At 39.7% G+C, this 26,901-nt stretch overlaps 1 pseudogene; it reads right to left on the reverse strand.

Moving 5' to 3' along the window:
- Window positions 1-316: 316 nt before the first annotated feature.
- Window positions 317-19,867, reverse strand: LOC129892702 (uncharacterized; annotated as a pseudogene).
- Between the last annotated feature and the right edge of the window lie 7,034 nt (window positions 19,868-26,901).

The raw sequence follows: 26,901 nt of genomic DNA on the forward strand, positions 1-26,901 counted from the left end.
TAAATATTAAAAACCTTGCACAAGTAGGAATATAACTAAAAAATAATATTGAGTTTCCATAAACTCAACCAATAATTTTAATAACTACGAAAATGCGGAAGTCAACACATCATAGGAACTGAAAGTCATCCATACCAAAACTCTAACCAGTGTCAATGTAAGAAAAGAGGAAACACTCCCCAAACAAAAGTCAAAATACTAAAATAGTGTCTAAATATCTGAGTCCCGAAAGAAGGACTGAGATTAATGGAAAAGTCCATGGCAGCATGACAAAATAGCTTACTCTTGGACTTTGAACAAACTTCTAATCTTTTAATCAAGGTCTCTCCGCAACCGATTGAATATGCCCTGTACTCACCAAAAAGGAAGAGCAAGAGTAGTATCAGTACACAAAGACAACAGTGTACTGGTAGGATCACACGATTAGCCATTAAGCGGATCATACACAAATAAATTCAACACAATAGGCATATACATATAAAGAATAAGTCAACCAATTCGAAGTTCAACTATTATTCAACAATATCACAATTCAATAACTTCCACATTTTATAACTTCACACCAGGGTCCTCTCAAGGTACCTACAAATAATCAATTTTGTGTCAGAACGTGACATCCGATCCAATTATGTGTCGAAACGTGACACCTAATCCAAATATATGTCGGAATGTGACACCTAATCCAAATTATGTGTTAGAACGTGATACCCGATCCAAAGGTACCACAATCACAAATACATTCAATATTTACAGTATTTATATTACCAAGAACAAGTTCATCATACAAACAGGCCAGCATGTGATCATTTTACATATAATCTAGCATGTTTCCCTATTCATATACATACATGCATATCACGAAGCAATTTATCAAGTATATGAAACACATACGGGAAATTAGACCATCACCTACCTCAAATTCAAGCTTCAACAACCTTGTAATGCAAGTGCCTTCTCTTTCCGGGTTCGTTCTTCTCATTCTTGGTCTAGAAAAAAGTAAATACATATAAAGAATCAACACAATGGCTCAACTATCAGGAAATATAACATAATTTCACACCCTAGGCCAACCCTTGATCCTAACCTTACCCTAGAGCTAATTCCCACCATAGATTTTCAGTTCAAACCCTCCCCCAATAATTACCGCCCATACTTTCTAGTTTCTAAGGAGTAAAAACCCTTACCTTAAGTGTGGAAATTCATGGAAAATTGGTAGAATTTGCTCTAGGTCGCCTCTTGAAGTTTTAGAAATTAATTTTGCAGAAAAAGTCTATTTTTAGACTTTTTCACGACTTAAGTCGTGATTGTCCCGCTCTGGCGGGATATGCAGAAATAGTGAGCTCGGAGTTTGTGCTCCAAGACCCAATTTCACAACACAACCCTTCCAAAGATGTATTAAAATTATACCCTCCACGCCAAATTCGATTCCGAGAGTTTTACTCGCTCGAATGCGATTCTGCGAAGCCGTAAATGCTCTGTATCGTCTTGACTATCAGCATGTCCAATCAAATTATAGATTTAACTTTCTATAATTCACATTATCACCCTATACTTCACCTGACTTAGAATTCGTCCAAGTTTGGCCTAGGCTCAAATTTTCCGAAGTTACTATCAAAAGTTTTCTGGCTCGAAATCCTTCCCCATTGGCCTATTCCTAACGACGGGGACCGGTCATTATAATAGATATAAATTTACCCATCACTCATCCCCGAGTGACTAACTAGGGAAAATAGGGCTAAAGTAAAGATAGAGTAGTACCTGTTTCGTCGAATAGTTGAGGATACTTGTCTCGCATGTCTTTCTCTGTCTCCCAAGTAGCTTTCTCTACCAAACGATGTTTCCACTGAACTTTAACTATGTTGATATCCTTAGTCCTCAATTTCTGGATGTCACGATTGGGAATTGCAACTGGCTCTTTTTCATACTGAAGTTCCTTGTCTAGTAACACCGAGTCTCATTTAATGATATAGTCCATCCCCATGGTACTTTTCAGTATAGACGCATAGAACATCGGGTGTAGTCCAGAAAAGCTAGGTGGTAAGGACAACCTGTACTCCACTGGCCCTACACAATCAAGAATTTCAAAAGGGCCAATGTAACGAGGACTGAGTTTGCCATTCTTACCAAATCTCATCACCCTTTTAATGGGTGATACTTTTAGAAGTATTGTTCACCAGCCTCGAATGTCATATCCCTTAATTTTTGGTCAGCATACTCCTTATGATGACTTTGAGCTGCTAGAAGCTTAGTTTGGATGCTTCTTACCTTAACTTGAGCATCCCCCACTAAGTCAACCCCCAATGGCTCCACTTCTCCAGCTTCAAACCACCCTATGAGAGACCTCCATCCCCTCCCATATAGGGCTTCAAATGGTGCCATATCAATACTGGAGTGATAGCTATTGTTGTAAGAGAACTCACACAAAGGCAAAAACTTGTCCTAATATCCCCCAAAGTGTATAACACACGCCCTCAACATATCTTCCAGCACCTGGATAGTCCTTTCCGACTCTCCATCTGTCTGTGGGTGGAAAGTTGTGCTAAAAATGAGTTAAGTACCAAACTCTTCATGCAACTTACCCCCAAATTTGGAAGTGAACTGCATACCATGATCTGAAATGATAGAAAGGGGCACCCCGTGCAGTCTTACTCTCTTCTTTACATAAATTCTAGCTAGATGTTGTGCGTTATAATCCACTCTAACATGAATAAAATGTGCTGACTTTGTTAACCTTTCAACCACCACCCAAATAAAGTCATACTTTTCCAAAGTCTTAGGAAGTCCCACCACGAAATCCATGGCTATTCTCTCCCACTTCCATTTAGGAATGTACATTCTTTGTAATAAACCTACAGGTCTTTGGTGCTCATACTTCACCTGTTGGCAGTTCTGACTCTTGTCTATATATTCAGCTATGTCTTTCTTCATACCCGGTCACCAAAATAGCCGTTTCAAGTCTTGATACATCTTAGTCACTCTGGGTGAATAGAGTATCCTAAACCATGAGATTCAAAAAGGATCTTTTGAATTAGTCCATTTACCCAGGGAACACAAATTCTTCCCCTAAAATGAAGCACCCCACCTGCATCTGGTGTTGAGTCTGGAGCCTTGACCATCAACACCTTCCCTCTAATTTCATTTAAGTATACATCCTGAAACTGCTTGGTCTTGATCTCTTCTATGAAAGTGGGCCTTAGATTAACTCCGATCATTATCCCACCTTTCTCTGAGATGCCTAACCTCATGAACCTGGCCTCCAAGGCCTGAATTTCTCTAGACAGGGGCCTCTTAAGGGCCCCCAAACAAGCTAAACTGCCCATGCTCACCGTCTTTCGGCTCAATACATCTGCTACCATATTAGCCTTTCTTGGATGGTATTGGATAGTGACATCATATTCCTTAAGCAACTCCATCCATATTTACTGTCTTAAATTCAAGTCCTTCTGGGTGAACACGTGTTGTAAGCTGCGATGATTAGTAAAAACCTTACACTTGACACCGTACAAAGAATGTCTCTAGATTTTTAGTACAAATACTACCGCTGCCAACTCTAAGTCATGAGTCAGGTAGTTTCTCTCATGCACCTTTAATTGTTGCGGAGCATATGCTACAACATTCTTATCCTACATCAACACAGCACCCAAACTGTAATGTGAAACATCACAATAAATAATGAAATCTTTACCTTCGATCGACAGGGTCAAAATTAGTGCTGTGGTCAGGAGAGTTTTGATCTTTTAGAAGTTCTCTTCATACTTTTCAGTCCACTCGAATGGTACTTAATTTTTAGTTAACCTAGTCAAGTGACTAGGAATAGAAGCAAAGTTTTTCACGAACCGACGATAGTAACTGGCCAGCCCCATAAAACTTCTAACCTCTGTCATAGAGCTGGGCCTAACCTAATTCCTAACTGCCTCAATTTTCTGTGGGTCCACTATTACCCCTTCCTTTGAAACAACATGGCCCAAAAAGGCAACTGAAGGCAGCCAAAATTCACACTTAGACAATTTTGCATACAGTTTTTGTCTTTCCAAAACACCCAACACAATTCGAAGATGATCTGTATGTTCCTATTCACTCTTTGAATACACCAATAGATCATCTATAAACACTATCACGAACGAATTCAGGAATGGTTTGAACACCCCATTCATCAAACTCATGAAAGCTGCAGGTGCATTGGTCAATCCAAAGGAAATTACTAAAAATTCATAATGCCCATACCTGGTCTTAAAAACTATTTCAGGCACATCCTCAGGCCTAATTTTCATCTGATGATACCCAAACCTGAGATCAATATTTGAGAAAACTGAAGCACCTGTAACTGGTTAAATAGGTCATCAATATGAGACAATAGATATTTATTTCTGATGGTGACCTTATTTAGATGTCGGTAGTCAATACACATTCTCATGCTACCATCTTTTTTCTTGACAAACAACACCGGAGCACCCAAGGGGAAACACTAGGATGAATGAACCCCTTGTCAAGAAGCTCTAGAATCTAAGCCTTAAACTTTCTCAACTCCGCCGGAGCTATACAATAGAGAGGAATGGAAATTGGACGTGTACCCCGCTCTAAGTCAATGCAGAAATCTATGTCTTGGTCAGGAGGTATACCAGGCAAGTTTGGAGGGAAAACTTTTGGAAACTCACACACTACTGGATAGACTCAATAGAAGGAGTCTCTACTTCCATATTCCGAATATGGGCCAAATAGGCCAAACAACCCTGCCTCACCATTTTTCTAGCCTGGAGAGAGGATATGACCTTAGTTGGCTTAGACTTATACACCCCTTTCCACTTTAACCTTTCCCTCTCCGGGATATCTAGAGCCACAATCTTTGCATTGAAATTAAGTACCACAAAGTAGGGGGAAAACCAATTCATACCTAAGATCATATCAAAAGTTGTCATATCTAGGATCACTAAGTCAACCCAAGTCTAGTATCCCATAAACACAATAGAATAAGAACGATACACATAGATGACTATGAACGACTCTCCAACAAGGGTAGAAACCTGAACATGAACATGGGCATCTAATATATCACATAATGCATCAAAACTCAAGGCATATCTTACAGACACATAGGAATAAGTGGAATCCGATCAAATAAAGCAGTAGCCATCAAGTCACAAAGACGCCTCTGCCTTGATTTTGCCTGGAAATGCATAAAACTGAGCTCGGTCATCCTGACGTCCCATCTTTCTGCCTGACTGGATTGCTCCTTGATCTGCACTACTACTGCCTTGGCCTCCACAGCCTCTCAAATTTCCTCCTCTCCCACTTTGTGGATGTCCTTTATCATTGTTCCTTCCAGCTATTGGGACCACTGCTCGGGCCTTCTAGGGTGCTAAAACTGTCCTATAGGGGTGAGTGCACTCCCTTCGTATGTGGCCCAGCTCTCCACAGTTAAAACAACCGCAATTAAAAAATGGGCAGCTACTTGGGAATGATGCTCCCTGACCCCCATAGGCATGATGCTGTTGTGGAGTACTTGAAAAACTGTCAGTGGAAGCAGGCAGTACTGACTGAATTGTCCGGACATTAATCACCGACCTGCCTGACCCTCTAGAATAGGATCCCTAGAAGTTACTTGTACTTTTGGGCCTTTTATCCAAAGCCTTGGCTTGTCCATCTGTAACACCCCTCAAAATTTTCCCTAAGATTCGGGCCTTCTTTGTATACGTGTGGGGCCCATCGTATTTATTTCGAAGTATGTGCTTGAGTTAAGATGAGTCCCTGAGAAATTAGGAGCGTTGGAGGTGATGTGGGGTCATTGAGGACCCCTAGGACCGAGCTAAGTCCAAGAGATCCGTTGTGGCTAAGTTTAGGACGAGTTCATGTAAGGGTCGACTTTTAACGACCCTATCTTTTGAAAGACGTCAATCTGGGTGGCCCACGCCCTATCAAATTAAAGGTCGTCGAGTCTTCTTTCCAACGCCACCAAGAACATAAATTTTGGAGTTCGGAGTCAAAAGATATGACGATCCTAAGATGAACTAACACGATAGGAATTTCATTTTTTTTGGCTTGAGTTGCAACTGCTGGGGAAATGGCATTGGCGTTGTAAGGGCGCAACGCGCCACTATCGCGCCAGAAACATGCCTCAGTAGTTTGGTCCCTGGCGCGACGCGCCACTAAAAGTTGTGCAGGGTTTTTCAGGCCAAATTCCCAGAATTCAGAACAATGGGCTTGGCGCTGTAAGGGCGCGACGCGCCACTATCGCGCCAGAAACATGCCTCAGTAGTTTGGTCCCTGGCGCGACGCGCCACTAAAAGTTGTGTAGGTTTTAGGCGTGATTGGCTTTGGCGCTGTAAGGGCGCGATGCGCCACTATTGCGCCAAGGGCGTTTTAGCCTATTTTCAGAACTTTTGAGGAGGGGCAATTTGGGAACTTACCCAAATTATATATATGTAACCCTTGGTCTTTTGGGAACCCATTTGGCAGCCCCCACTCTCTCTCTAAAAAGCCCTAGGAGCTTCTCTCTCTCTCTCTTCTTCATCTTCTCCATTTCCAACAAAAAGAGTCCAAGAGCTTCAAGATTTGAGTCCCCCATTGAAGACCCAACATCAAGGTTTCTTCAAAGTCTTCAAACAAGGTATGTAAGGCTATCCAAAACATGGTCTAAGTTCACCCATGTGCCCTATTCTTGCTTGAGGTTAGATATTCATGAAAAATAGATTTCTTGGTATGGTGTATGTCTATATGAACTTTGTCTCCTATTTATATAATACTATATGTGTTGATGTTGTTGAGCCAAGAAGTCCTTAAATTCCTTCATGATTAGTATGAATTGATGGAGATGAATTGTTGTTATGTTTTGTTGACCTCTTTAGCCATGTGAATATGTTCTTTAAGTCAATTTCTTTAAATGCTCTATTCTATTTAAATGGTTGAGTTAAAGTCATAGAGTTGTGTTAAATCTTGAGAAGATGTCATAAATGTTCATATAGAGGAGGCTTGAGTGAGTTGATATGAGGAAGGAATTGGCAAGTGGACAAGGTCCTAAATGAGACTTGTCATTGTGCCTCAATTGAATTGCAAATGAGAACCGAGTTGATGAGGTGGTATTGTACCACATGAAACTAGCCGTGAGGTCTTATTTGAGATGATTTGAGGAGTCTTATGAGCATAGAGTCATGGGAGGAGTATCGAGCACCGAAGCGGGTGAGAGTATAGTCCATACTCGAACCCCAGAAACTACGCCGCCAACGTAGGTAGGGATGGAACCGTTAAAGTCGGATGCTTCCCGAGGGATTGGAACCATTAAAGTCGGATGCTTCCCGTGGGATCGAACTGTTAAAGTCGGATGTTTCCCATTTGTATTGTACTGAAATGAAAGGACTTGACTAATCGATGATACTCATGATTAGAGAGGTGTTCATACCCTGGCAAGGTATGGACGGATGTGGCAACAACGTCGGATTGTTGTACTATCACCGGCTTATAGGTGATGGTTTTCGGTTAAGAGAAACTCCCATTTAGGCCTTGTTAGTGCTCCGAGTCAGTTGAGTTAAGTGGCTTATGAGTTAGTCCTGTCTAAACTATTCTTGTTGGACTTAGGACATTGAGTGAGTTGTGATGTATACATGTATGAGTTGAGGTCCTGAGTTGATATTGATGTTTTCTTAATGTGGTTTCATCCGGCCATTTTACATACCCGTACATTCCATGTACTGACGCCATTTGTCCTGCATCATTTCATGATGTAGAGATAGGTACTAGAGATCATCAATCAGCGCTCCGTTGAAGATCCACATACACTTCCAGCCAGTCGGTGAGTCCTCCTAGTTCCCGGAGGATATTGGGCCTTCTTGTACAGTTTTGTTGTCTCTTCTTTTATTTAGATTGTTGGTAGCCATGGGCTTGTCATTGGCACCTTTTAGACTTGAATAGAGGCTTCGTAGACTGGAGTGCAGGGAGGATTAAACTGTTATCTTGAGGAGTCTTAATTTACTATTCTTATTGGGTTGTAAATGTTTAGTCTTCGGCCCTTATAGTATGAAAAGTATTTCATTAATTGAGTTCCGCTAAGAGAATGTGAATGAATGAATGAGTGACTGAACCAGGTGGTTCGCTCAGAGGTCAGAAATGGCCTTCGGGTGCCGGTTACGTCTAGGGTACCCTCCCAGGGCGTGACAAACATGGTATCAGAGCACAGAGTTCAAGTGTCCTAGGGAGTCTATGAAGTCGTGTCTAGTAGAGTCTTGCTTATGGGTGTGTTGTGCACTACACTTATAAGCAGGAGGCTATAGGACATTAGAAATTGTTTCACTTCTTTCATACTCTGAATTCGTGCGATGGAGTTAAACTCTATGAAACTTCCCTTCTAATTCGTACGTTTATACGTTACAGATAATGCCTCCAAAACGTACTGCTAGTCAGAGGAATGTTGATAATGCAGGGATGCCACAGTCAGAGGCCCGCCCAACAAGGGCTAGAGGCCGACCCGCGAGATATGCGGAGGCACCCCAAGTGCCGTCTACCCCACCTGCACCCATATCAGAGGCTGAATTTCGAGGGGCAATTGCAATGCTCACGCAACTAATGGCTGCCCGAAATGGTAACCAGAGTTCGCCGACTCTCAGCTCTAGTTCCCAGGAGCCATCTGCTTCCATTAGAATTAGAGACTTTCTGAGGATGAATCTACCGGCATTTACGGGTTCTAAGGTTGATGAAGACCCCCAGAACTTTATTGATGAAATGTGGAAGATTCTGAAAGCTATGCATGCTACGGAAATTGAGAGGGTCGAGTTGGTGTCTTATCAACTCAAAGACGTGGCAAACATTTGGTATAACCAATGGGAGCAGAGTAGGGGTGAGGATGCTGAACCTGCTAGGTGGGATGATTTTGAGGGAGCTTTTCTTGACCACTTCTTTCCCCGAGAATTGAGGGAAGCGAAGGTGGATGAATTTGTTAATCTGAAATAGGAAGGTATGTCGATTAAGGAGTATGGCCTAAAGTTCATCCATCTGTCCAGGTATGCTTCAGAAATGATTCCTGATGTGAGGACAAAGATGAGGAAGTTCGTCTCCGGATTAGGGAGGCATGTGAAGAAGGAGTGCAAGGCAGCATTGTTGATCTCGGATATGGATCTTTCCAGATTAATGGTGTATGCTCAACAGGTAGAGGAGGAGAAAAGAAAAGACAAAGAAGAGCACCTGAGCAAAAAGGCAAGGTCATCTGGGCATAAGAATGAGCAGAGGCAAAACAAGGGCAGCAGGTCCTTCTTCTAGAAGAGGCCTTCCAACTATGCCTCATCTACCGCCAGTGCACCGATGCCGCAGAACAGGTATGATAGGCAGGGACAGAGTCTTCAGAGTTTCAGACCCCAGGGTTCTCAATCCCAGGTCAGTGCAAGTCAAGGTGCGAGGGAGAAGCCATCATGCAGTAAGTGTGGTAGGCTCCACTTTGGAGAATGCAGAACGGGAAGGGGTTGGTTGTTATAAATGCGGCCAAATGGGCCATTTTTAGTGGGAGTGTCCAACAGGGGGAAATATAGCCCAACATTCTGTCACCGCACCGCCGACTAGAGGTAATCAGAGGGGCACTACTTCAGGCACCAGTGGAGGTACCAACCGCCTATATGCCATGGGCAGTCGCCAAGATCAAGAGAACTCTCCAAGCGTCGTGACGGGTATGATTCGAGTCTCTTCTTTTGTTTGTTATGTATTGATGGATCCGAGTGCCACCCTATCTTTTGTGACTCCTTATGTGGCTAGTAAATTCGATAAAATTCCTGAACGTCTTCTTGAGCCTTTTAGTGTGGCCACTCTTGTCGGTGATTCTGTCTTAGCTGAGAGAGTCTATAGAGATTGCACTGTGTCCATTTATCACAGGGATACCTTGGCCGACCTAGTTGAGTTGGACATGGTTGACTTTGACGTGATCCTTGGCATGGACTGGCTCTATGTATGTTATGCCTCTATTGATTGTAGAACTCAGATTGTCATATTCAAATTCCCGAATGAGGCTGTCATAGAGTGGAAGGGTAGTCCGATTGCGCCTAAGGGTAAGTTTATTTCATACCTTAGGGCCAGGAAGCTAATCTCAAAAGGGTGTGTTTATCACATTGTCCGAGTGAAAGGTGACAATATTGAGTCTCTATCCCTTGAGTCGGTTCCGATTGTCAACGAGTTTCCAGATGTCTTTCCTGAAGATCTGTGTGGAGTCCCTCCTGATAGGGAGATCGACTTCGGGATTGATGTTCTTCCTGATACCCAGCCTATCTCAATTCCTCCTTATAGAATGCCCCCAGCCGAGTTGAGAGAGTTGAAGGAGCAGTTGAAAGACTTATTAGATAAGGGATTTATTAGGCCGAGTGTCTCACCATAGGGAGCTCCGGTTCTATTTGTTCGAAAGAAAGATGGGTCCCTTAGAATGTGTATTGACTACAGGCAGCTGAATAAGGTCACCATAAAGAACAAATACCCTCTCCCCAAAATAGATGATTTATTTGATCAGCTTCAGGGTGCTACGTGCTTCTCAAAGATAGACTTGAGATCCGGTTACCACCAGTTGAAGGTGAGAGAATGCAATATTCTGAAGACTGCTTTCCGGACTCGTTATAGCCACTTTGAATTCTTGATCATGTCCTTTGGGTTGACTAATGCCCCCGCCGCTTTTATGGATCTCATGAACCGAGTATTCAAGCCATATCTTGATATGTTTGTGATTGTGTTCATAGATGATATACTGGTTTACTCCAAGAATGAGGAGGAGCATGCCTATCATCTTAGAGTCGTCTTGCAAACTTTGAGAGACCAGGTATTGTATGCAAAGTTCTCCAAATGTGAATTTTGGCTTGCATCAGTGGCCTTCCTAGGACACATTATATCTGGAGATGGTATTCAGGTTGATGTTCAGAAAATTGAGGCAGTGAAGAGTTGGCCCAGACCCACATCCCCGACAGAGATAAGGAGCTTCTTAGGTTTGGCTGGCTATTATCGAAGGTTCGTAGAGGGATTCTCCTCCATATCATCACCATTGACTAAGCTGACTCAAAAGAAGGCTAAGTTCCAATGGTCTGAGGCTTGTGAGGAGAGTTTCCAGAAATTGAAGACTAAGCTAACCACTGCCCCTATTCTAACCTTGCCCGATGGTACAGAGGGTTTTGTGATCTATTGTGATGCATCCAGAATTGGTTTGGGTTGTGTGTTGATGCAAAGGGGGAATGTGATAGCCTATGCTTCAAGACAGCTTAAGGTTCACGAGAGGAATTATCCAACTCATGACCTTGAGCTGGCGGCTGTGGTGTTTGCGCTTAAAATCTGGCGCCACTACCTGTATGGAGTGCATATCGTTGTATTCACCGATCACAAGAGTTTGCAATACGTCTTTAGCCAGAGGGAACTCAACCTGAGGCAAAAGAGATGGCTTGAACTACTCAAGGACTATGATATGAGCATCCTCTACCACCCAGGTAAAGCTAATGTTGTTGCTGATGCTCTTAGCAGGTTGTCTATGGGTAGCACTGCCCACGTGGAGGAAGGAAGGAGAGAATTGGCGAAAGAGGTACACAGATTAGCCCGATTGGGAGTTCATCTGGAAGAGAACAATGAAGGCGGAATTACTATTCAGGATGGGTCTACGTCCTCACTTATGGCAGAGGTAAAGGAGAAGCAAGACCAAGATCCCATCCTTCTCCAATTGAAGGGAATTGTTCACAAACAAGAGGTAATGGTTTTCACCAAAGGGGGAGATGGTGTGTTGAGGTACCAAAATAGATTATGTGTGCTGGATGTCGATGATGTTCGAGAGAGGATTATGGCCGAAACGCATAGTTCCAGGTACTCCATTCATCCAGGCTCCACGAAAATGTATCATGACTTGAAGGAAATCTATTGGTGGAGTGGGATGAAGAAGGATATTGCGGAATTTGTTTCCAAGTGCCCAAATTGCCAACAGGTGAAGGTTGAGCATCAAAGGCCATGTGGTCTATCCCAAAACATAGAAATTCCAGAATGGAAGTGGGAGATGATCAACATGGACTTTATTACAGGCTTGCCAAAGTCCCGAAAGCAACATGATTCCATTTGGGTGATTGTGGATAGAATGACGAAATCATCTCACTTCTTGGCGGTTAAGACTACTGACACCATAGAAGATTATGCAAAGTTGTATATACAGGAGATCGTCAGATTGCATGGGGTCCCCTTGTCTATTATCTCAGACAGAGGAGCTCAATTCACTTCCCAATTTTGGAAATCCTTTCATAAGGGATTAGGTTCAAGGCTGAATTTGAGTACAACCTTCCATCCCCAGACAGATGGCCAAGCAGAGCGCACAATTCAGACATTGGAAGATATGTTGAGGGTGTGTGTGCTTGACTTCAAGGGAAATTGGGATGATCACTTGCCTCTCATAGAGTTTGCATATAATAATAGCTATCATGCAAGCATTCAAATGGATCCTTATGAAGCCTTGTATGGGAGGAGGTGTAGATCGCCCATTGGGTGGTTTGAAGTTGGTGAAGCCGAGTTGATTGGGCCTAACCTCGTTCACCAAGCCATGGAGAAGGTACGAATTATTCGAGAGAGGCTAAAGACAGCCCAAAGTCGCCAAAAATCTTACACCGATGTGAGGAGGAGAGACTTAGAGTTTGAGGTGGATGATTGGGTGTATTTGAAAGCGTCACCCATGAAGGGAGTCATGAGGTTTGGAAAGAAGGGGAAACTTAGTCCCCGATACATTGGTCCGTACCAAATTTTGAGGCGGATCGAGAGTGTTGCTTATGAGTTGGACTTACCCTCAGAGCTAGCTTCTATTCATCCGGTGTTCCACATTTCAATGTTGAAAAAGTGCTTGGGTGATCCCTCGTTGGTAGTCCCCATTGACAGCGTTGGAATTAAGGATAGCTTGTCTTATGAAGAGGTCCCAGTCCAAATTCTTGATCGCCAAATCCGCAAATTGAGGAACAAAGAAGTCACCTCAGTCAAGGTCCTGTGGAGGAATCAACTTGTTGAGGAAGCCACATGGGAAGCGGAGGAAGCCATGAAATCTAAATATCCACATCTATTCGTGCCTACCGAGGAGGATGTCGAAGGTAATGTCCCTTTTCTTGACATTGAATTCATTTGTGCATTTTGAGTCTTGATTAATAATTGATTGAGAATTTGATTGATTGAATGACTGAGTTTTGATTATGATTTGTACCCCGAGTCCATTCTTGGTTACCCGTCATTCGAGGACGAATAATCCCAAGGGGGAGATAATGTAACACCTCTCAAAATTTTCCCTAAGATTCGGGCCTTCTTTGTATACGTGTGGGGCCCATCGTATTTATTTCGAAGTATGTGCTTGAGTTAAGATGAGTCCCTGAGAAATTAGGAGCGTTGGAGGTGATGTAGGGTCATTGAGGACCCCTAGGACCGAGCTAAGTCCAAGAGATCCGTTGTGGCTAAGTTTAGGATGAGTTCATGTAAGAGTCGACTTTTAACGACCCTATCTTTTGAAAGGCGTCAATCTGGGTAGCCCATAACCTATCAAATTACAAGTCGTCGAGTCTTCTTTCCAACGCCACCAAGAACGTAAATTTTGGAGTTTGGAGTCAAACGATATGACGATCCTAAGATGAACTAGCACGACAGGAATTTCATTTTTTTTGGCTTGAGTTGCAACTGCTGGGGAAATGGCCTTGGCGCTGTAAGGGCGCGACGCGCCACTATCGCGCCAGAAACATGCCTCAGTAGTTTGGTCCCTGGCGCGACGCGCCACTAAAAGTTGTGCAGGATTTTTCAGGCCAAATTCCCAGAATTCAGAACAATGGGCTTGGCGTTTTAAGGGCGCGACGCGCCACTATCGCGCCAGAAATATGCCTCAGTAGTTTGGTCCCTGGCGCGACGCGCCACTAAAAGTTGTGCAGGTTTTAGGCGTGATTGGCTTTGGCGCTGTAAGGGCGCGACGCGCCACTATCGCGCCAAGGGCGTTTTAGCCTATTTTCAGAACTTTTGAGGAGGGGCAATTTGGGAACTTACCCAAATTATATATATGTAACCCTTGGTCTTTTGGGAACCCATTTGGCAGCCCCCACTCTCTCTCTAAAAAGCCCTAGGAGCTTCTCTCTCTCTCTCTTCTTCATCTTCTCCATTTCCAACAAAAAGAGTCCAAGAGCTTCAAGATTTGAGTCCCCCATTGAAGACCCAACATCAAGGTTTCTTCAAAGTCTTCAAACAAGGTATGTAAGGCTATCCAAAACATGGGCTAAGTTCACCCATGTGCCCTATTCTTGCTTGAGGTTAGATATTCATGAAAAATAGAGTTCTTGGTATGGTGTATGTCTATATGAACTTTGTCTCCTATTTATATAATGCTATATGTGTTGATGTTGTTGAGCCAAGAAGTCCTTGAATTCCTTCATGATTAGTATGAATTGATGGAGATGAATTGTTGTTATGTTTTGTTGACCTCTTTAGCCATGTGAATATGTTCTTTAAGTCAATTTCTTTAAATGCGCTATTCTATTTGAATGGTTGAGTTAAAGTCATAGAGTTGTGTTAAATCTTGAGGAGATGTCATAAATGTTCATATAGAGGAGGATTGATTGAGTTGATATGAGGAAGGAATTGGCAAGTGGACAAGGTCCTAAATGAGACTTGTCATTGTGCCTCAATTTAATTGCAAATGAGAACTGAGTTGATGAGGTGGTATTGTACCACATGAAACTAGCCGTGAGGGCTTGTTTGAGATGATTTGAGGAGTCTTATGAGCATAGAGTCATGGGAGGAGTATCGAGCACCGAAGCGGGTGAGAGTATAGTCCATACTCGAACCCCATAAACTACGCCGCCAACGTAGGTAGGGATGGAACCGTTAAAGTCGGATGCTTCCCGAGGGATTTGAACCGTTAAAGTCGGATGCTTCCCGTGGGATCGAACCGTTAAAGTTGAATGTTTCCCATTTGTATTGTCCTAAAATGATAGGACTTGACTAATCGATGGTACTCATGATTAGAGAGGCGTTCATACCCTGGCAAGGTATAAACGGACGTGGCAACAACGTCGGATTGTTGTACTATCACCGGCTCATAGGTGATGGTTGTCGGTTAAGAGAAACTCCCATTTAGGCCTTGTTAGTGCTTCGAGTCAGTTGAGTTAAGTGGCTTATGAGTTAGTCCTGTCTAAACTATTCTTGTTGGACTTAGGACATTGAGTGAGTTGTGATGTATACATGTATGAGTTGAGGTCCTGAGTTGATATTGATGTTTTCTTAATGTGGTTTCATCTAGCCATTTTACATACCCGTACATTCCATGTACTGACGCCATTTGGCCTGCATCATTTCATGATGCAGAGACAGGTACTAGAGATCATCAACCGGCGCTCCGTTGAAGATCCACATACACTTCCAGCCAGTCGGTGAGTCCTCCTAGTTCCCGGAGGATATTGGGCCTTCTTGTACAGTTTTGTTGTCTCTTCTTTTATTTAGATTGTTGGTAGACATGGGCTTGTCATTGGCACCTTTTAGACTTGAATAGAGGCTTCGTAGACTGGAGTGCGGGGAGGATTAAACTGTTATCTTGAGGAGTCTTAATTTACTATTCTTGTTGGGTTGTAAATGTTTAGCCTTCGGCCCTTATAGTATGAAAAGTATTTCATTAATTGAGTTCCGGTAAGAGAATGTGAATGAATGAATGAGTGACTGGACCAGGTAGTTCGCTCGGAGGTCAGAAATGGCCTTCGGGTGTCGGTTACGTCTAGGGTACCCTCCCGGGGTGTGACACCATCCTTCCTCACACCTTCAACTTTCTTAACAAAATCTGTGACTTCGTTGAAACTTCTGCTGGACAAAGTCATATGAACAAAATGTACCTTCAACTTGGGGTTCAACCCCTTCACGAACAACCTGACCTTTTCCTCCTTAGTAGTGACCAGCTGAGTAGCGTACCTAGACAGTGCATGAAATTTGGCCTCATAAGCAGCCACTGATAACCCTCCCTGCTCAAGGGACATAAATTTGTCCTTCTTTCTATCCCTCAAGGTACGGGGCACATATTTCTCTAGAAACAGAGCATAGAACTGAGCCCAAGTGAGTGGGGGCAACATAGGTGAACGACACTCCACATTGGCTCTCCACCACTACTGGCCTTACCCTGCAGTTGGAAAGTCATAAACTCCACTCCATGCTGATATACTATACCCAGCTTGTGTAGCCTCTCATAGCAATCAAGAATAAATTCATACGCATCCTTATTTTTAGTACCATAGAAAACTTAAGGTTTGAGTTTAAGAAACTTAATGAGTATGTCATGCTCAGTACCCGTCATCTCCAGACCCATTAGTGGCCTGAAGAAAGCATCTCTGCCTACCACCCCATCTGTTGGCGGAACTGCAGCAACAAATGGATGATCAACAAGAGCTGGTACTACAGGCATGGTGGGATGGTGCCTGTGCCAGCTAAGCCACTCAGGAAGGCCATGATTTGCTGGGCCAAAATTGGGTCTAGAGGGGGAATACCGGCAGCCTCAGTTTGGTTATCCTCCTTCTGTTCAACCTGCTCATGTTCTCCTCCATCTTCCACCTCTCCCTCGAACTCATTATGGGGAGCAGGAAGGGTCTCACCTACTAGCACCTCCTCAATAGGGACCTCTACTCTGGCAGGTGCTTCCCTTCCTCTACCTCTGCCTCACCTACCTCTCCTGCCTCTCGCTCTGTCACGCCCTCGAACGACTGGCTCTTTTTTGGACTCAACTGGAGATACTGGCCTGACACCGTTGTAATGTATGTTAACTATCTTCGGATAAGAGAATGAAAGTGATTAGATACCAATTTGCATCACCAGATACCAATTGAAAAAAAATTATTGCACGAAGGAAAGAAGATAGTGAAACTTTTCCTAAAATCCTGTAGCCTCTCAAAGAAAAGTACAGACGTCTCCGTACCATTCCGCAAGACTCTATTAGAATCATTTCGGTACGACGAGATCAACGAACCTACGCTCTATTACCAACTTTATCACGACCCTGACCTGCCGTGACTGGCACCCACAATACTTATTCCAGTGGGAGAACCATTTCTACAACTCAACTTATCAACTAAGGAAATAAATATTAAAAACCTTGTAGAAGTAGAAATATAACGAGAAAATAATACTGAGTTTCATAGACTTAGCCAACAATTTTAATAACTATGAAAATACGGATGTCAACACATCCTAGGAACTGAAAGTCATCCGTACCAAAACTCTAACCAGTGTCAATGTAAGAAAAGGGGAAATACTTCCCAAACAGAAGTCAAAATACTAAAACAGTGTCTAAACATCTGAGTCCCAAAAAAGGACTGAGATTAATAGAAAAGTCCATGACATCATTACAAAATAGCTCACCCTTGGACTTTGAAAAAACTTCTAATCTTCCAACCGAGGTCTCTTCGCAACCGGCTGAATATGCCCTGTACTAAACAAAAAGGCAAAGCAATAGTAACATTAGTACACAAAGACAATGGTGTACTAGTAGGATTACGCAGTTAGCCAATAAGCGGATTATAGACCAGTAAATTCAACACAATAGGCAGATACATATAAAGAATAAGTCAACCAATCTCAAGTTCAACTATTATTCAGCAATATCACAACTCAATAACTTCCACATGCTATAACTTCACACCAGGGTCCTCTCAAGGGACCTATAAATAATTAATTTTGTGTCGGAACATGACATCTTATCCAAATATGTATCCGAACGAGACACCCGATCTAAATTATGTGTCGTAACGTGACACCCAATCCAAAGGTACCACAATCACAAATACATTCAGTATTTACGGCAGTTATATCACCAAGAACAAGTCCATCATACAAACAGGCCAGCAAATGATTATTTCACACATAATCTAGCATGTTTCCCTATTCATATACATACATGCATATCATGAAGCAATTTAACAAGTATATGAAACACATATGATAAATTAGTTCATCACCTACCTCAAATTCAAGCTTCAACAACCTTACAATGCAAGAGTCTTCCCTTTTCAGGTTCGTTCTTCTCGTTCTTGGTTTAGAAAATAGTACATATATATAAAGGATCAACACAATGGCTCATCTATCATGAAATATAACATAATTTCACAACCTAGGCCAAACCTTGATCCTAACCTTACCCTAAGGATAATTCCCACCATAGATTTTCAGTTCAAATCCTCCCTAATAATTACCACCCATACTTTCTAATTTCTATGAATCAAAGTATGAATCTAGGGAGTAAAAACCTTACCTTAAGCGTGGAAATTCATGGAAAATTGGTAGAATTCGCGCTAGGTCGCCTCTTGAAGTTTTAGAAACTGATTTTGCAGAAAAAGACCATTTTTGGACTTTTTCATGACTTAAGTCACGACTGTCCCGCTCTGGCGGGACCCATCCCGCTCTGGCAGGATATGCCAAAACAGTGAGCTCGGAGTTTGTGCTCCAAGCTCCCATTTCAAAACACACTCCTTCCAAAGATGTATTAAAATTATACCCTCCACACCAAATTCAATTCCGAGAGTTTTATCGCCCGAATGCGATTCCGTGAAGCTGTAAATGCTCCGTATAATCTTTACTATAAGCTTGTCAAATCAAATTATAGATTTGACCTTCCATCATTCACATGATCAACCAAGACTTCACTTGACTCAGAATTCGTCCAAGTCTGGCCTAGGCTCAAATTTTCCGAAGTTACTACCCGAAGTTTTCTGGCCCAAAACCCTTCCCCATTGGCCTATTCCTAATGATGGGAATAGGTCGTTACAAAATAACAAGATAATTATGAGATCAAGTAAAGCTCCGCTTTTGAACCAATTCACAAGTCGCCAACATAAATTCATCTCTTGCACCAACCAACCAACCAAAATTTTACTATTACATGAATTAGATGAAGTACACTTACCATGATATTATCCATAACACTTAATTGAGCTAAAATAAAACATTGATTGCCTAGTTAAAGTTAAGGGAAAATATTCATATATAAGAAATATGAAGTAGAAGAACCCAGATTCCAAATGAACAAATTCAAACTTGAAAAAGATCTTGAGGTACCTCAAAGGTTATCTTGGCAAAGGGATTGATCAATTCCAAAAGTTTTTAATATTCTCAACCTGATTTGTCTAAAACTAACCCTCTTTTGAAATAATACAACAACAATAACAAATTCATTATGATTCCAAAAGTGTGGTATAAGGAGGGTAAAGTGTACACAAACTTTATCCTAACCTCAAAAGGTAGATAGGTTTATAGTTAAAATAAAATAAAATAAAAAATTTCATAAAAATAATTATTTAACAAGAAGTGTAAAAATCAAATGCACCACTGAAACATACTTGAAAGTATTTCAATCCATCAGTCGAGTAGGAGAATATCAAAGGCTAAAAAAGATCAAATGCTTGACACATTTCAATGATATGTAATAGCTACTCCAAAACAACCATATGTGATATTTATGCAGCATGACCTGAAATATTTAAATTTCTACGGATGACAAAATCTAGTGATTTTTATTTTTATTTATCAAGTGTTTTAGCTCAATTTTATCCATTTAAGGACCTAAAAATTATCAATATAAGAGAACAAAGTGTAATTACCAGAATATGAGCGACAATTCTATCTTTTGAGAGATCGGGAACTTCCTTCCACTTCTTGACATCATGCTTAGCATGCTGGGAAACTGACAGAAATTTCAGTTACAAAATCATTTGCTCCAGGACCTACTGCTACAGTTCGATCTGGTGGGATAATCACCTTCAGCTTTCCATTATCACTTTCTTTGCGCTTCTTTTGAATTGAAAATCCTTTTGAAAGGACTAGTTTTTAATGAATGAATCAAATTACCTGGTTGTGGATTTGAAATTACACCAGCAAGTTCAGCATTACCAGAGACGTTGGTCATCATAATAGATTGCAACTCAAATTAAAAATAAAGTGTACTATTGAGGACTAGTAAAATATATAAAGAAGGAGCAAAATATTAAGAAAGAGACCAAAAAATGGCTAGAATCTACGAGAAACAAATAAAGTTATAAGGAAAAAATGATAATAAAAAGGAAAGTAAAAAGTAGAGATTAACCATTTCAGCAAGGTGATGGAAAAACATGTATTGCATGAAGAAAGCGATTGAACTAAGCAGAGTTGTCCTGGAGACTGATTGTCATAACCAATCATCATCCTCAATTTCATTAGATTCATCCTCAGAAAGATTTTCTTCCTCTGTTGTAGAGTTGTTGAAGTCATCTTTATTTTCATGATCAGATTCATCTAGAGCTTCTAAGTCTACTTCTTTCTCGTTATTGAGAGAAAGTACTTCAACACTCACTCCATCAATGTCATCTCTTTGGATTTTAATGGCATCATTGTCCGATTCTACTTGTAGATTTGCTTCTCCTCGTTCAACCAAGTCAATTAGTTGAAACGGCTCTGTTTCATCTTCTTTTTTGGGTATTATCATACAAGTTTCTTGGTCTTACCCATATCACCGCATGCCATTTTTCATTTTCTCCGTGTTTAACATAATATACCGATTGAGCTTGTGAGCCTAAAATGAATGGACCATTTGTGTAACGGCGTTGTGTCACATCTACACATATGAGTCCATATTCATCTCTTATGTAACCTCTATTTTGACTTCGACCTTGTGGCAGAACTTCAAACCAGTCACATTGGAATAATATGACTGAATTATTGTTCATATATTGAATCTCTAAAATCTTTTGTATCTTTCCATAATAATCAATATTTTCGGTATGCTCATCACTCTTTACAACCACACCAGTATTTTGAGTTTTTAAATGTACCTCAGATTCCATTGTTCGAAATCTAAAACCATTCAAGATATATCCATTATGGCAATAAACACGAGCATCTGGGAGTCTTGCCAAAATTAGTAATTGCTCGGTAATTCATTCATCACCATTTTGTTTTAATTGTAGCACCTATAGTATTTCACATACAAACTCACAAACATTAACACTACTGTAAAGTTAAATTTTTGTGATTGTTCTGAAAAATACTAGCATCAAATGACATAATTTACGTTTCTTTCAAACCACAAAGGAAATTCCTCTTTATGCCTCTTGGCAACATTTCTGTTATTCTCCTGAAATAATATTTCTAGATGTTCCCTATGAATTGTGAAATATTTTAAAACAAGACAAAGATATTAAAAGTAGAAATGCTATTAAAATATAATTGTTGATAAGATTCATAATAAGAAAATGATGTAAACTAGGTGAAAGGTATCATACTCAATCCAAGGCCGAACTTCCTCGCAGTTTTGGAGGATGTAAAAACGAGCTTGGTTAATTTCATGACTATTCAAGGTTTCCCAATCACCCCCAGCTAGCGGTTTACCGCTACAGTTGAATATGGATAAGCCCTTAGGATCTATGTTGGAAGAATCAGAGTTTCTATCTGGAAGATTTTGTTTTGTGTCCATATCAGTCAAATATCTAGAACATATTGTCATGCACTCCTCTATAATATAACCCTCAGCAATTGATCCTTCCGGGCGACCATTATTGCGCACATAACCTTTTAATGTGCACAAATATCTATAAAGTAAAGCTATATCAGTTTTGTAATAAATTTTCAATTAAAAAATTCATAATAGTAAAAATCTAACCTTTCGATATAATACATCCATCGAAAGTAAACGGGACTAGCTATCTTTGCCTCTTGTGCCAAATGAATCATAACATCAAAGAAGCTTGGTAAAAACGCATGTTCCAATTTACAAATTATCGTTCGTATGTTCTTATCTAGCTTATCTAATTTCTCCACACGCAATTCCTTAGCGCACAAATCACTAAAAAATAACGACAATTCAATTAATGGATCATATGCGTCCTTCGGCAAAATTCCTTTGATGATAACTGGAAAAATATGTTCAAAAAGAACATGACGATCATGACTTTTAAGTCCAAAAGTTCTACCTTCCTTTTCTTTGACACAACGACTAATGTTAGAAGCATAAGCATAAGGAAACTTAACTTCTTTGATGAGTTGACAGAATCGAATCTTCTCAGATTTGGACATTGTATAACTTGCCGGTGGAAGTACGTATTTATGACCATTTTTTCTTGGATGGAGTGATTTTTTTAATTTTCATCTCTTGTATGTCCAATCGAGATTTCAACGTATCTTTTGTTTTTCCTTCAATATCCAACAAAGTTCCTAGCACACTTTCACTTATATTCTTTTAAATATGCATTACATCCAAATTATGGCGCAATAACACAGTTCTCCAATATGGGAGTTCAAAAAATATGCTTTTCTTCTTCCAATTGTCACGTCTTTCAGTATCTCGTCTTTTTCTTGTGTTGCCATCAGATAACCATTGTGAGGATGTATTTGGTTGTGAAAGTGCATCATCTCCATTCAAAGCTTCTGGTGCATGTATTTCTTCCCTCGTGTTATCAAAAGAACTTTTATTTCGACGATAAATATGATCATTCTACAAGAACCTACGATGACCCATATAACAATGCTTTCGACCATGTTTCAAGTACATTGAACAAGTATGTACATGACAAACTGGACAAGAAAATTTACCTTTAGTGCTCCAACCGGACAAGATACCATAAGCTGGGAAATCATTAATTGTCCATAATAAAGAAGCACGCAATTTAAAATTTTCTTTCATAAAAGCATCATAAGTCTCGACTCCACCCTCCCATAAAATTTTTAAATCATCAACCAAAGGTTGGAGGTACACATCAATATCCATCCCAGGGCCTTTTGGGCCAGGAATAAGCAAAGATAGGAACATATTAGATTGTTTCATGCATAGCCAAGGAGGGAGATTATATGGAATCAAGACTACTGGCCACATGCTATAGGCATTACTCATCGAACCAAAAGGATTAAAACCACCTGAAGCAAGACCTAGTCTTACATTGCGTGGATCTGAAGCAAAAGTAGAATGCTCCTCATCAAAAGCTTTCCATGCCAATGAATCGGCTGGATGCCTCAATACTCCATCATCAACTCTCTTAGTTTTATGCCACCTCATATCTTCTGCAATTTGTTTTGTCATAAATAATCGTTGTAATCTTGGTATTATATGAAAGTATCTGAGAATCTTTCTAGGGATTCTTTTACTTCTCTTATTTAACTTTGTCGAGGCAACCTCATCACCGATATCTTCTCCTTTCTTTACTATCCATCTTTTCTCCCCACATTTAGGACATTGATCAAGGTCTGCATATTCCTTTCTATATAAAATGCAATTGTTAACAGATGTATCAATCTTCACATAATCTAGACCCAAATCTTTAATGATCTTTTGAACTTCATAGATAGAATTAGGGAGCACGTTTTGTTTGGGAAAAGCATCACTCAATAATTTCAACAATGATTCAAATGAAGTATTACTCCATCCGTGCATACACTTCATTTGGAAAAGATGCACTACAAAAGAAAGTTGAGTACTTATCCTTTAGTAACCTATAAAAAATCTTAGCTTCTGTATTAGGCTCTTCCTGTCTAGACTCATTGGTAACATCAAAATCATGATTATTAGTAGAAACACCTTGATACATATCATGCAACATTTCATAAGTGGCAACATCATCATTTTCTAAATATGAGTTTGCATTAGAATTTATTTTATCATCTGAAGATGAATCCGACTCACCATGAAAAATCCACCTATTATATGTTGGATCTATTTCCCACTTAAGTAAATCCGAATTCACTTCTTCTCATGTTTTCTTAAGCACGTTGTTACATTTAATGCACAGATACTGAATTCTTACACCAACCTCAAAATTAGAAAAAACAAAGTTTAAAAACTGATTTACGCCATTCAAGTATTCTGATAGTGCCCTATTCTTAATAAGTATCCAATTCTTATCCATCATATAGTTACCTATAATAAAATATAAAATGTTAGACATAAACTGTATGATTAATTGTTTTAAGTTATTTGCTATCTATTGTACTGAAAAACTAAAGAATTATTATTTAGAGGCTCAGAAAAACAAGCAAACGACTAGAATAGATTAAGCTATAGATATTAGAAAATAATATTAGGCAACTAATAATTTAATTTTGAAACTCCTTTTATATATTGTGAAAGTTTAACACTGGCAAACTAAAGAGATGCCAATTTTTTTTTTTAAAAAACTAGATAAATCTAATAGGAACAAAAATCCTAGGTTAAAAATGACGGGAAATCAAAATCAAACCAAACAGGAGAAAAGTAAGGTGAAGAAAGATCTGTCAACAATAACAAAACAGAGGGAAGAAAGAAATTATTTACTACCTTTTTCCTTCAACAGCAACAAAGCAGAGGGAAGAAAGGTTACTTTCTGCCTTCTTCCTTTCACCAGCCAAAAGCAGAGCAGTTCAACAATAATAGAAAATAGAATACCTAAATTAATAGAGAGTGTATTATTTATATTGGACAAGTAAATTTAAACATTCATTTTTAGTATAGGAGTCAAGTAATATAAAATAGGGGGTGTTAATTAATATCAATATTACCAACTTTAGCTTGAATTTGTTTAAGTGAAGCAGTAAATAGTTTGAAGCAATGGATAATTGATGCATAGATCAAAGAAAAAGACAAAACATTTAAACTTCTGTTGGCTTAGATTTATTCAAATTAACCAAGAACAAGACCTTAAATTTTACAAAAAAGTAAGTCAACATGATATATGCTTGAATCAACTATTTATCAAATTGTGCAACAGATCATCTACATTCGCATGTCTACATTAGGCACTATTAATACTTAGAATTAACAGAATTAATAACACAACAATAGTAAATTAGCTCGTCGAACATGTTCTTTTAGGCAAAACTCAATTAGAACATTTACTAATTTACCGTTGAAAAAATTCCAGACTTATAGCTACATGAAAAGTATTCCCCAACTCAAAAATAACATTAGCAATATAATTATGAATACATGAAGCAACGAGAAAAGTGGAAAAAAGTAGTAAAGCTCCTTTGTCAAAATGAGAGAAGCTGGCGATGACACTAATAATCGTAAAAAAAAGTGTGAAGCACTCTTGCCCATATTCAAGATTGCACACCACATAAGCAGATATGTATATGACATTACTACGGAGGGAGTGAAATATATAGAGAGTTTGTAATTGTTCTGTTTGGAATAAAGTTATACAAATCACAACCTGATTGTAAAGTGGAAAATGGTGATTGAAGGCAACTTTTGTTAGAACTTATAAAATCTATATGTTCCAATTCCCCACCTACCTCCTACTCATTTGAAGTCAAAGTGGAAAAAGAGGTTAAGAGGTTGAACATTTGTGATAGCTACAGTTTTCTCTCTTATTTCTTTGGGAGAGTTAATATCTTAAAAGGTCATTTTACTATGAGAATTTTTCTAGTAAAGTTATAAAACTTTGTTTTGTATCATAAAATCAATCACCTTAAGGCTTTTATCTTGAAAAATCACTCAACTACATGAATAAAACAAATTGATATGGCAAAATATTTTATATGCCATGCAAATATGAACCCCACAAATACACAAAATTTTAAAAAATCATTATGCTTCTTCTCTTTCTTATGGCATACTCCATGAGTTCATTAGAGTTCTGTGGACACTGGACAATAGGGAAGACCCCATATTTGTCATGACATATAAAAGAGTTAGTGACAAGAAAGTATGTATTATCACTTTGTTTGTAAGTGATAAGCAAGTTATGATACTACAAGTCCAAATAGAACCCAATTCTTAAGGAATAACTAATACTAAAATTCAACAGGAAAGAATTTCACCTACTATATAAAAACCTCTTGAATAGTTTATAATTAGAATATTACTTCTTTGTTCTAAACCAAGTACCAAAATTGAAAAGTTAGATTAGTAAACTATGACCACTACTTTCAACCTTCTTCTTTTTTGAAAAAAATAATATGCACATCAAGAACACTAATGCAACGCAAAAATAGTTTCTTGAATAGTTTTACGTTATTCAAAAAACTGTCTTTTGTTGTTACTGTTCAGAATTTTTGAAAACAGTTTCTCTACCTTTACAAGGTAGGGGTAAGATTGTGTAGACGCTATGTAACACCCTGAATTTTTTTTCACTAAGATTCGGACCATTCTCTATGTACGTATAGGATCGTAATTGACGATTTTAAAGTGCATGCATGAGTTAGGAGAAACTACTAAGTAATTTAAGGGTATTACATGTGATTTAGGGTCACAAGAGATCCCTAAAACCAAGTCAAGTTCAAAGAATTCATTTCGGGTAAGTTTCCAAATGAGTTCATATAAGGGTCAACTTCCAATAACCATATCTCTTTGAATATAACGAACTGTTGGCCCATGACCTATCAAATTAAAGGTATTTGGGTCTTATTTCCAATGCCACTAATATTTCAATTTTTGGAGTTCGGAGTAAAAAGTTATGGCTATTTTACAACAGACTATCACTGCAGGAATTTTAGGCCTGGACCATCACTGCAGGAATTTCAGGCCTGGCGCTCCAGTGGCGCCCAGCGCCACTATAGCGCCAGAAACTAGCCTCAGTAGTTTGTCCCTTAGCGCGATACACCACTAAAGCACTTGCAGGGTTTTTAAGCCCATTTTCCAGATTTCAAAAATTTCAGGCTTGGCACCGCAGCGGCGCGCCACTATAGCGCCACAAAGGTTTTAGCCCATTTTTTCAGATTTTGATGAAGGGCAATTTGGACATTTTACCTAAACATATATACACTAACTTGGAATATTTTGGACCATTTTTTCAGTCTTTTGCCTCTCTAAAAAGCTCTAATCTTCATCCTCTTCTCTCTCAATCCATCTTCAACAAGAACTGCCCTCAAAATAATTCAAGGATTCAAGCTTCCCATTGAAGACCTAACAATAAGGTTTCTTCAAAATCTACTCTCAGGTATGTAAGGCTACTCAAAGCATGGGTTGAATCCACCCATGTGGCCTACATCTTCTTTGAG

Source organism: Solanum dulcamara, chromosome 6, assembly GCF_947179165.1.
Source record: "Solanum dulcamara chromosome 6, daSolDulc1.2, whole genome shotgun sequence".
NCBI classification, from domain to species: domain Eukaryota; kingdom Viridiplantae; phylum Streptophyta; class Magnoliopsida; order Solanales; family Solanaceae; genus Solanum; species Solanum dulcamara.